Source organism: Rhinolophus sinicus, chromosome 18 (assembly GCF_057876585.1).
Source record: "Rhinolophus sinicus isolate RSI-liver-muscle chromosome 18, RSI-T2T, whole genome shotgun sequence".
In the NCBI taxonomy this organism is placed as follows: domain Eukaryota; kingdom Metazoa; phylum Chordata; class Mammalia; order Chiroptera; family Rhinolophidae; genus Rhinolophus; species Rhinolophus sinicus.
Window position 1 is genome coordinate 27,567,501 of NC_142518.1, and position 12,590 is coordinate 27,580,090.

The following is a 12,590-nucleotide window of genomic DNA, read 5'->3' on the forward strand; positions in this document are numbered from 1 at the left end:
TAAAGCTTAGAAGAGTTTATTTGAGCCAAACTCACTACAATTGCTGGGAAGCAAAATTTCAATGGATTGAGAAAATGCTCCCTCTTTGGGGTTTTTGTTGAGAGAGATTATTTGTTGAGTATGTAGTATTAATGCCATCTAGAATTTTAAAGCTTCCTTCTTCATTTCATTTAGTATGTGTATCTACACCATGCCTCATTTTAAAGCAAAAGCACTTTGAAATGGGTAAAATTCTGAGTTACACTAATGTGGGGGTATTTTAATTGCATAGTAAGTACAATTGTCAATGTGCTTAACTTTGTTAAGTCACAAAGTTGAAATTAAAACATTTTTCTGTATATGTAACAAGTGGACTTTTAATAATAGGTACATTTTTAGTGTTTTATTTCTGTAATAAATTTTTATTTTATAAAAGTTTTAGATCTACAGAAAAGTTGTGATGACAGTACAAAGATTTTCCATATACGTACCTATACTGCATACAGTTTCCTCTATCATTAGTATCTTCTGTTAGTGTGCTATATTTGTCACAATTAATGAACCAGTATTTCTACTTTATTATCTATAGTTCATACTTTTTCCAGATTTCCTTAGTTTTTACCTAATATTCTTTATATATTCCAGGATCCCATCCAGGATACCATGTTAGATTTAGTCATCATGTCTCCTTAGGCTGTTTACTAGCTGTGATAGTTTCTCAGACTTTGCTTGTTTTTGACAACTTTCACAGTTTTGAGGAGTACTTGTTAAGTGTTTTTCATCATGTCCCTCAATTGAAGTTTGTCTGATGTTTCTTACCAATTTTATTCCTCCTATTAAAGAATCAGCTTTTGGTTTCATTAATTTTTTTCTACTGTTTTCTCATTTCTAATTTTGTTGATTTCTGTTCTAATTTTTATTATTTCAGTTTTTCTCCTTGCTTTAAATTTAATTTGCTTTTCTTTCTTTTGTTTCCTAAGGTGGAAACTTACATTATTGATTTAAGGTTTTGGTTTTTTTTATGCATTTTATGTTGTAAGTTTCCCTGTGCATTACTTTAGCTGCAGCCAACAAATTTTGGTTAGCTACATTATCATTTTTATTTAATTCATAATACTTTAAAATTATTCTTAAGATTTCTTCTTTGACTCATGGTTTGTTTAGAAGTATACTGTTTAATTTCCAAATATTTGGGTATTTACCAGCTATCTTTCTGTTATTTATTTCTAGTATAATTTTATTGTTATCTGAAAACAGATTTTGTATGATTTCTATTATTTTAAATTTGTTCAGATGTATTTTATGACCCAGAATATGGTCTATCTTGGTAACTATTCCATGTGAACTTCAGAAGAATGTATATTTTGACAATCAGATCTAGTTGATTAATAGTGTTATTCAGGTCATCTATATACTTAATGATATTCTGTCTGAATGATGTATAAATTACTGACAGAGGCATGCTGAAGTTTACAACTATAATAGAGGATTTGTCTATTTCTCCTTTCGTTTCTATCAGGTTTTGTCTTATGAATTTTGATGCTCTTTTGTTAGGTACAAACATGTTAAGGATTGCTATGTCTTCTTGATGAATTGATTCCTTTATCATTATATAAATTTAGTCCCTGATAATTTTCCTTGTTCTGAAGTTTGCTTTATCTGACATTAATAAACTGTTCTAGCTTTCTTTTGATTAATGTTAGTATAGTATCTTTATCTCTTTATATTTAACCTCTTTGAATCTTTAAATTGAATTTCTTATAAACAAGACATAATTGGACTAGTTTTTCTATATACTCTGACAATCTCTGTTTTTTGATTGGCATGTTTCAACCATTCACATATAAAAGGATATTTATATAGTTGGATTAATATCAACCACCTATGTAACTGATTTCTGTTTGTTGAATTTCCTCTTTTTTTCCTTTTTCCTTCTCATTTTCTTCCTTCTTTGATTTTAATTGAGCATTTTATTTGATTCCATTTTATATCCCCTCTCAGCATATTACTTAGCCTTCTTTTAAAATTTTTTCAGTGCTTGTCCTAGGTTTAAAATACATTTTTAAAATTAGTCTTAAGTTCACCTTCAGATAACACTATTGTTTCACATGTATCACAAGTAGTTTCTAACAGAATATTCTCAGTTCCTGCCTCCCTTCCCTTGTGACCTTACCTTCATTTGTTTCACTTACCTATATGTTATCACCCAATACATTATTACTATTAATGCTTTAAGAAACAATTATATTTTAGGTGGATTAATAATGAGAAAAAGAAAAGATTTTCTCTATTTTATCTTCATTTATTATTTCTCAGATGCTTTTAGTCCTCAATGGAAATCAAAGCTTCTGATTATCTATCATCTATCTATCTATCTATCTATCTATCTATCTATCTATCTATCTATCTATCTGTCATCTATCTATCTCTATATATCTATATATAGATAATATAATATAGATAATGATATATCTATATGTCTATATAGATATATCATTGTTATTATATCTAAAGATTTTCTTTTAACATTACTGGCAGGGTAGGTCTACTGACAATTATTTCCTTGTCTTTTTTCTCTGAGAAAATATTTGTTTCTCCTTCACTTTTGAAGGATAATGTGATGGATTAGAATTCCATCATATTAGAATTCTAGATTGGTGGGGTTTTTTCCAACATTAAATACTTCATGCCACTAGGCAGTAAAAAGGTCATTGGTTTCCAGGGGTTAGGAGGCAGGCAGGATGAGTAGGTGGAGTCCCGAGGGTTTTTAGAGCAGTGAAACTACTTTCTGTGCTACTATAATGGTAGATTCATGTCATTATACATTTGTCTAAAGTCATAGAACTTACAACACCAAGAGGGAACCTTGATGTAAAGTATGAATTTGGGTGATAATGACGTGTTAACGTAGGTTCACTGATTGTAACAAATCTACCACTCTGGTGGGGATGTTGATGGTGGGAGAGGTTGTGCATATGTAGTTACAGGGGTATATGGGAACTCTGTACTTTCCCCTCAATTTTTCCGTGAACCTTTAAACTGCTCTAAAAATACAGTCTATTATTTCTAAAAAAGCAAATGAAGACTTCTAGTCTGAACCAGATGGTATAGACCAGTTTCTCGCTGTTTCTCCTTGCAAAACAAAAAAAATCTATAAATCATGGAAATGGTACAAGAGACAACTGAAGGAGAATTCTGAAAGGTAGTAAGAAGAAGACAAGCTGGTTTAGGACCCCAGGACCAGACAAACAATATAGCAGCAGAGTGTATTGTGTACCCCCAACCAAAAGAGAAAGGCCTCCCAGATTCCATGTTTTCTGACTCCTAACCTAGCAACAGAAGATCTGGTAGGTTCAGTCATCCCCCCCTCCAGATCAAATGGGAGTTCCTCAGATGACATCACGTGAGCCTGACAGCATTGGCAAGGGGGACTAACTGGAAGCCTCACCAGAAATAAGCAGCCAGGTGAAGCACTCTTTCTTTCCTCTTGGACTGGGTCAACTTTTTTCCTAGGAGAAAACTAAAGTGGGCACACAGAACTCAGTTGCGACAGGGAGCCTGGTGCTGGAAGCTTTTTTATCCTGGAGGGTCTGAGACTCTTCACTACCTAGAAACACTGAGAATGGTCGATTGAAGAGGAGAAAGGGATCTTATCACAGCAAACCATAGCATATGGGAAGTCTTTGTCTCTGAGCTCCTGAAATTCTCCTCCCCATGTAGAAATACTGGTGTAGCTGGGAAGAACCAAGGAAAGGGACCGACTCACAAATGCAGCCCGATCTAGGAAGTCTTTGTTCCTATAGGCCAGAGACTCTGCTCCCTGCCAAGAGACACAGGGGCCTGTGGGGGTGGGAAGGTGGCAAGAGGGGAGCAGGATAAAGGGGACCCAGTCACAGTAAGCAACTGGGTCCTGGAAACCTCTTTATGTGTATGAGACTCTTCTCACACAGATACCAGGGTTGCAGGCATATTAACAAAACAGACCTAGTCACAATGAGCAGCCCTATCTGGGAAGTCTCAGTCTCCTTGAGCGTGAGACTTGTCTACTTCAGGGATGGGCAAGTGACCTACCTACAGCAAGCTGTATGCGCCTTCTACCATCTCCTGCTTCAAGTGTTTGTGGGTAGTATTTGCCTTGAAATGCTTTCAGCAAATGCTACCCAAGAGGCTGCTCTAACCCTGAGAATTCTGGGGTGGGTGAAGCAAAAGTAAGCCCCTGAGCTGATCCCTCAGAGAACCACAAAACAGATAAAAATGCATATTCTCAATTTTTTGCCTACCTGGGGAATGGGGGATGATGGTAGGCAGGTAAGCAAAAGAGATCTACAGAGATCTCTTACCAAAATTAGGATTCTATGCATTAGCACTCTCTGGTTGTTGTAAGTTTTTAAATTAAATTCCAGGGTTCAAAAAAAGTTGATTCTGATAGATTTTGCCACCTTTATCATTACTTTGGAGGAATGGATTTTTGGAGTTCTCTGACTTTTTCTATGACTTCACTCTGATGACATAACAAATATTTAACAATAGTTGCCAATCACTGGCAGGACTGTTTGTGATTTAAATTTTGTTATAAACATTTCTGAATTGTCTCAATTCTCTAAGGCACAGTTGGTTAACCTTGACACTAATAACATTGTGGCTCAGGCAGATAATTCCTTGTTGTAGGATGCTGTCCTGTGCATTGAAGTGGTTTAGCAGCATCTCTGGCCTCTACACACTAGATACAAGTAGCACCTCCACCCTCACCAATTGGGACAACCAAAAATATCTCCAGGCATTTCTAACTTGTACCATTGAGATCTTAATATATGTAGAAAGCTAGATAGGTATAAAGATAGTGTGGTTGGTTGAATAATGATTCCCCAAAAGATATTCATGGCCTAATGAATGGAACCTGTTAATGTTATCTTATATGATTATATGGCCAAAAAACAAAAACAAAAAACCGAAAAACAGAAAAGGACTTTGCAGATAAGATTAAGTTACAAATCTTGAGGTGGGAAGATTACCTTGTATTATCCAGGTGAGATACCTATGTTCTTGTAAGAGAGAGGCAGAAGCAGATTTGATACAAATATACAGAGGAGAAGGCCATGTATAGGCGAAAGTGGAGATTGGGGTGATGTGGCAATGAGCCAAGAAAGGCCTGCAGCCACTGGAAGCTGGAAGAGGCAAGGAAAAGATAGATTCTCCCCTAGAGCCTCCAGAGGGAGTGTAGGCCTGCCGTTACCTGGATTTTGGCCCAGTGATACTGAATTTGTACTTCTGGCCTTCATAAATTTGTTATTTTAAGCCACAAATTTGTGGTGACTTTTTTTTTTTACAGTAGCCAAAGGAAATTAAGATAGATAGATGGATAGATAGATAGGTAGGAAGGTAGATACACAGATAGATAGGGAAATAAATGTAAATATTGATCAGTAGATGCAGTAATCATGTTTTTTACCTGATATCATAGCTATTTCCCCATGGCATTGAAAGTTCTTCAGAAACATCGTGTGGAAGCTGCATAAGTTTATTCTATGAACATCCAGTGTCCCCTTGGAAAATGAGGTTGTTTCAGACTCCCCCCCCTTCTTCCACCTTCCCCCATCCCCCTACTCTGGTTCAAGCCATTGTTTCTCAGTCTAGTTGTGCAGGGCACAGCTCCCTGGCCCATGCTGGTATTATGAGCCTTACGCTCCCCCTGGCTGAGGCAATTGGTGGTTGGTGGGCCGCTCACAGCAGCCCGGGGCAGCCCGTGGCTGGAGCCGAACTCTAGCTGCTCACAACAGCCCAGCTCCAAGTAGAGTCATTGTTCACAATCTTAGCTGTAGAGGGCATAGCTCACTGGCCCATGTGGGAATCGAACCAATGACCTCGGTGTTAGGAGCATGGCGCTCCAACCACCTGAGCCACAGTGCCAGCCCAGACTTTTAAAATCAACTGACACTATTATAATCACCTTTGTGGGTAAATATGAGTATTCCTTTAGAATTAATGCCTAGAAGAGGAATTGTAGTGTCAAATGAATTTCATATTTATGACTTTAAATATATATTGCCAAATTTCCATCTGTTAATATGTTATGAATATAAAACTCTATCTAGTAGTATATGAGAGCTTGGTTTCTTAGCTTAAAACCTAATTAAACATTTAAAATTATATTTTTTTCAAAATGCAAATAGTTCTATTTTTTCTGAACATAAGAGTAATGCATATCCATTGAAAACATTCTAAAAATTGAAGTATGAAGAGAAAAATAATCATCCTTCCAGAAATTTCTTTTTCTTTGAGCACATACATACATATATACTCTCTAAACAGGAGCAGTGGGAAAGAGAAAGAAGAGGGCATTGAAGATACACCAACAGAGTTAAAGAGAGGGTCTTCCTTAGAAGAAAATTTGAGATTTTGGAGGTTAACCAAATCAATAAGTGAAAAAAGAAAAACATACCTATATATTTTTTTCTTTCGTTGTCCTCATTTTAAGAAATATATATGGAGAAATATAGAGAAACATATATATAATTTGTGTATTTACATATAGAAATATATAAAAAGAAATTTATATATATGCATTTTATTTAAAAATATAAAAATATGCATTTATTTTATTTTAAAAATAAAATTTTCTTTATGTATAAAAATTATTTTATATAGATGTATATTATATATAGAAAAATATAAAGAAAATTTACATAAAGAAATGTGTACATTAGGAGAACTGTAGATTTCTATATAGAAATTTATATAGAGAGATCTATATATATTTCTTTAAATGAGGGTAAGGATAAATGGAGGCATTTAAGTTATTAGAAAATCAAGGATCTTAACTAAGGCCCAGAAAGATTCCAGAGAGGAGAAAGGATAGATCATCAGGGAGTGAACAGAAATGATCTCCCAGAGGAATACTGAATCCATGAAACTGATGGAAGTTGACCTCTAGGGTTAATGGAATGTTTATGAGATAAATTGAAGTTTATTCCCCTAAATGACTAGCACAACCACACAGGTTATAGTGATCAACATGGTTAGACTAGAACCACCAGTTTCCTCTGTCACCCCAATCTGCTTCTATGCTGAACAATTTTTCTGTTTCAGTAAATCGTATCACTATCTGCCCAGATTCTCTGGCCAGATGCTAAGAGTCATCACTGATTGCTGTTCTTCCTTCATGACCTCACAACTATTTAAATTTTACCAGCTGAGGGCGCAGATATGGTGAAAAAGAGAAAAGCTATCCCCACTCTGCCCTGTCTGAATTATACATGTACAGAATCTATGAGCATAATAAAATTGTTGTTATCACAACACCAAGTTATGGAGCAGTAACTAAGTATGGAGGAGTTAGACAGTGAAAAGCTGGAAACAACATAAATGCTGGTGATATAAGAGTGTTTGAAAATGTAGGCTTCCTTTATAAATGGAATATTTTGTAGTTACAAAATGACCTTGTGTAAATTTATTTATTCACATGGAAAGCATGTTTTCTGGATCCAAAGCAGGAAACACATTCTATTAATTTATTCTTCATTTTCAGTCCATCTGATTCATCAATATTTTCTTTTCCATATTACATTTAATTTTTATTCAATTTCTATTGCATCCTTCAAAACCTTGTGTTTTGTATCTCATTCCAAATTCCATTCCATTTTTTCTAGTCCATCTACTATTTTTAAATCTATAGTGTATATTTCATAGTACATTTACTTCATGCCATTGAATTTTCAGTTCCATTCTCTATTCCTTCCTATTTAATTTCAACTTCCTTCTTTTTATTTAAAATTTTATTCCACTGTATATTCCATTGCATTTCTTTTCTCACATATCTTTTATTCTGTATGCCATTAGATGTTTATTTCCATTCTCCTTTCCATTCTCTTTTTCCGTTGTATTTCATTCAATTTCCATCCTATTCAATTTTCCATTCCATATCCTGTTCAGGTACATATTCTACTCTTCATTTCATCCATTTTTCCTCTGCAACCAGTCTTTATTTCATCCCATTCTGCATTACATTTCAAATACATTTTCCATTCCATATTATTTAACACTCCAAATACCATTCCATTTTATTTTGTGTTGTATTTCCAGTTGCTCATCTATTACATTAAACATCCCATTCCATTTTGCCAACATTGTTATAACAATGACTTTCAGGAGATCAGCTTGCCAATATTTTTTATCAAAGAATTACAAATGTGTCTGCTGGCCTTATGCTAAGAATTTCCATGCCTGGGAATTTATCCATACCAAGGACAAACAGAATATGAGCAAATTTTAGCAAGAGGAACATGTGTCAGAAGATGTGTTAGAGAGTGAAAAGCTAGAAACAACATAAATGCTGGTGATATAAGAATGTTTGAAAATGTAGTCTTCCTTTATAAATGGAATATTTTGTAATTACAAAATGATCTTGTGTAAATTTATTTATTTACATGGAAAACATATTTTCTGGATCCAAAATAGGTTATAAAAAATATATGTATGGATAAGGAATTCCATTTTTATAAAATGAAACTATAAAATATGTATGAATGGCCATTCTGCCAAAATATAATCAAACATTTCTAGTAGTTACCTATGAGTGTGTAGAAATTTAGGAGCAAGTTTTCTTACATTTCTTTTTCTGTTTGGGGTACTGAACATGCAACCCTTTTGTAATAATGACTAAAAATAAACGTCGAAATATTGAACTTCAAGTCTGTGCATTCCAACATATTTATATTAACAGAAACTAGGCATTTGTAGCCAAGAATGAAGACTAGGTCAAATAAATTAGCATGTATTCATCACTAGATTACTGTGTAACCTATACAAACATTGATGTATATTTAAGGGAAGTACCACTCAATTTCAGGCAATCCTGGCCTGTAGTTCAGGGGCCCAAGAAGGCAGAAACAGTCTTCTTGGAAAATGTCTAAACCCCCATCTAGTGACTGGGAAATACCGTAGGTAGCAATGCTGAACCTTTCCAGCACAGCCCCATCCCATTTCTTTCTTTTCAGCCGCCCTCCAACACTTAAACTCACCCCAATAGGGCATGGGATGATCCAGGTGTCAGGAGGAATCCCAGGGCTGTACCCGGACTGGCCCCTCTGGGGTCATCCATAGACCAAGTGTCCTGACTAGATTCCATGAGGGCAACCTAGCTGGGGGATTATCTCTTTCTGATCAGTGTAGTATTTCTTTCAAGTGATTTCTTGAGTTTGAACCACCAGAATGGTGCTGATACACTGATTTTGGGTCACTCAAATTGTTTATATAGAGAGCCCCACCCTTCTACACACACACACACACACACACACACACACACACACACACACACACACACTTTTAGGGGCTGTATTTAACAGATGAGGACATTCACGTTATTGACCAAGTGTGGGGACAGGTTTCCAGAGAGCAGTTTCCAGGCTCTTGACCTCACATGGAAAGGTGCTGGCTCGGATAGTAGATGGCCATCAGCTGTAACTAGTTGGACATCAGCTGTAACCAGTTAGCTATTGGCCACTGATATAACTGCCGTGGCTGAGCTAGACAAGGACAGATTGCCGTTAGCAAAGGGTTGATTGGCTGGCTGGCAGAGAAGCAGACTGCGGATTGTGGCTAGCAAGTGGGGTTAGCAAGCATGGATTGTGGATTGTGGATCGTGTGGATCCTACTTCCTATGCCTCACCCCACCCCCAGCAAGACTGGGGTGCAGGAAGATGCCCTCTTGTGGTACTGGCGGATGTTTGCTTTTGTGTCTTGACCAGCCACCATGGAGAATATTGTGGCATGAATCCCCTATCTATGGCTCCGTTGTTATTTCCTTTTTGGCCTCACCATATCTTGCGTTCTTATGCGGGGAGTGAGACCAGAGACCCTGCATGACACCAAGCCAGAGCTCACCCCAAAGGGCTGGTGCACACCCTCCTGTTTCCTACCAGATGAATCTGGGTTGGAGGGCTCTGGGAAGATGGGAAGAGTCACATGACATCCAGCTCACCAATCAGAAGCAAAGATTCGACTAGGGTTCGCCCACCTGCCTCCCTCCTCTATCCCTGGCTCTGCTTGAGATGGGGTTTGGAGCAGTGTTCCTCCGTTTATGAGAACCTGGCATTATAGCCACCCAGTCATACTGGGAGGAGGAGAGAAGCAGGAGCAGTTTGGTTCTGTGCAGGGTGAGGGGGCCAGAAGGTGGGTCTAAGAACGAGGTCGCCCTTGCCATCATCGATGCTGGCTGGACTGGCAACCTAGATCCTGCTGCCCAGATTCCGCCAGTCTCAAGCAACCCGGCACCACTGAGCTCCCCAGCATGAAAGCTTTCTCCATTGCAGCCTCAGTGTCCATCATTGTTGAGGGCCCTCACCTGCCCTGCATAAACTGTTTGCAGGTGAAGAAGCGTTCTGACCTCAGAGGCAGCTGGAGTTCCTATTCCGACCTTAGATGTATGGTGACTGAGAAGGGCCAGAATCCAGACCGTGCACCTGGGCAGGGAGACCGCCATGGGACAACCCACAAGGAGCATTGGCCGGGTCAGTGGATGAGCTCGGACCACAGCTCAGGAAAAAAATGTGCCTAAAAGCAGCCTTACCTGAAAGAGTCTCCACAGACACGAATCCTCCCAGGTGCCTTCTGTTTCCTAAAGATTCCAGGGCTTAGAGGTCTTGAGCTCTTGCAGCCATCTTCCCCAAAGTTTCAGCCCAGCAGCAGACGCCATTCTCAGGCTTCTTTCTGGAGTCCAGGATCCTGGCCAGGCCCTTCTCTCTAAAGCTATGACAAACAACCAGCCTTTGCTCTCTGCAGCCACGACAAATGGCCAGGCCCTGCTCTCCATGGCCATGGATCCCAGTCAAGCCCTGCTGGAGGAAGCCGCACCACCCAGGGTGACCCTGCTTTGGCAGCCACACAACAAAGCCAGGCCCTGTTCTTCGTAGCCACGACCCCACACCAGGCCTGATCCTTTCCAGCCCGGCTGCACAGGTTAAAACTGCATTCTACAGCCACCCTACCTCCTGGGACGGCTGGGCCAAGTCCTGCTTCTCTCCCTAAATTCACCCTAGGAAGGCTTGTTTTTCTGAGACCTTCAAATTCTCCTGATCCTGAGATCCTATGCCTTGCCTCCCAGCCTGGTGGCAATTCCATCTGTATTAGTGCCTCCTTATCCTGGTCTCCTGGCACATTCTCTCATTTTGCTGGGCACTGTGGTGAAGGCTTCTCCCCTTCCTTCCTTAGGTCTCGTGGCCTGAGCCGCTCTCCTTCCCCATTGGGTTTTTTATCCTAAGCTTCTCTTCCTCCTACCGTGATTGTTATTATTGTTTTTTGCCTGAACTCTAACTCTAAGCCTAGCTTTCCTAGCCTTCAGGCCCTGTTGCCTGAGCTTGATGCCCTGAGCCCTGCCTCTACAGGAGAGCAGGGGAAAAGAAAGGGCACATCCCCTTACCCCATGCCTCCTGTGCTGTGACACTCTGTAAGCCACCTCCAAGAGGAAAAGTCAGAATGGACATCCATCCCCTGAGATGAATAGGCTGCCCACTTGTGGTTACCTGTGCGGTTTCCAAGAGTTCTAGCCACTAACCAACATTATGAGTAATTGTAAAGCCTTTCCTCCCCGGGACTCCACCACTAAGCACTTAATCTGCTGTTGACCCTTGATTCCATGCCTCCTGCTCCTTCAAAAGGGCCTGCCTTTGCTCCAGAGCTGAAATTTCTGTTTTCCAAGTTGCCTCATATAGAATGAATTTTTTAAAAAATAGTATCTCCTTCTGGCTTTTCCATAATTGCACATAAGAGTAAATACTTTTTGTTGTTGTTGTTTGGGGGCATTTATGTTTCTGTACAATGCCTGTTTATACCTTTTGTTCATTTTTTCCATTGCCTTAAAAAAATATCTGATGAATAATACCCCTTTTTTCTGATTAAGGTGGGCAAATACTTCTCCCAGTATTTTGTCTTGTTCTTGAAACTTTTAAATACTCTTTTAATAACTGAAAGTTTTAAAATTATTATGCAGCTGAATTGAAATAGCCTTTACAATTTGTGCTTTTTATGCTTTAAGAAATACTTTACTAACCCCAATTTACATAAGACAGTCTTTTTCTATCTGCTGTAAGACCTGCTTTTCACAGAATATAATCTACCTGAAATTTGTTTCCATATACAATTTAGTGTAGAGAGTCCCATTTTATTCCCGTTTCCCATATGGATCATCTGTTGCCCAGTAGAATTTAAAATTTCCTCTTTTTCCCATGATCTACCATGATAGCATTGAAATGGAATAGGTTTTTATTTACGCATGGATCTAACATTAGGCTCTGTGCAGATGGGTCATTTGTCTGTATCGGCGCTATACAACACTGTTAGAAAAAGTTTCAATTTGTTTTAGGGCAAGTATTTCACTTCATTCTTTTTCAGGAGTGTTTTCATACTTTTCATATTTCATGACCTTATATATTCATATTCGTGTTGGAAATTGTGTGTCAATTGCATCGAATATCCTATTAGGATTTTGTTTGAAATTATTTTGAATATATAGGTTATTTTGGGAAGTCTATATTATTGCAATAGTGAATCTTCTTGTCCATGAAAACAGTGAATCTTACCATGTATCTAGGGATTTTTTTGGAGTGTATTTCATTGAC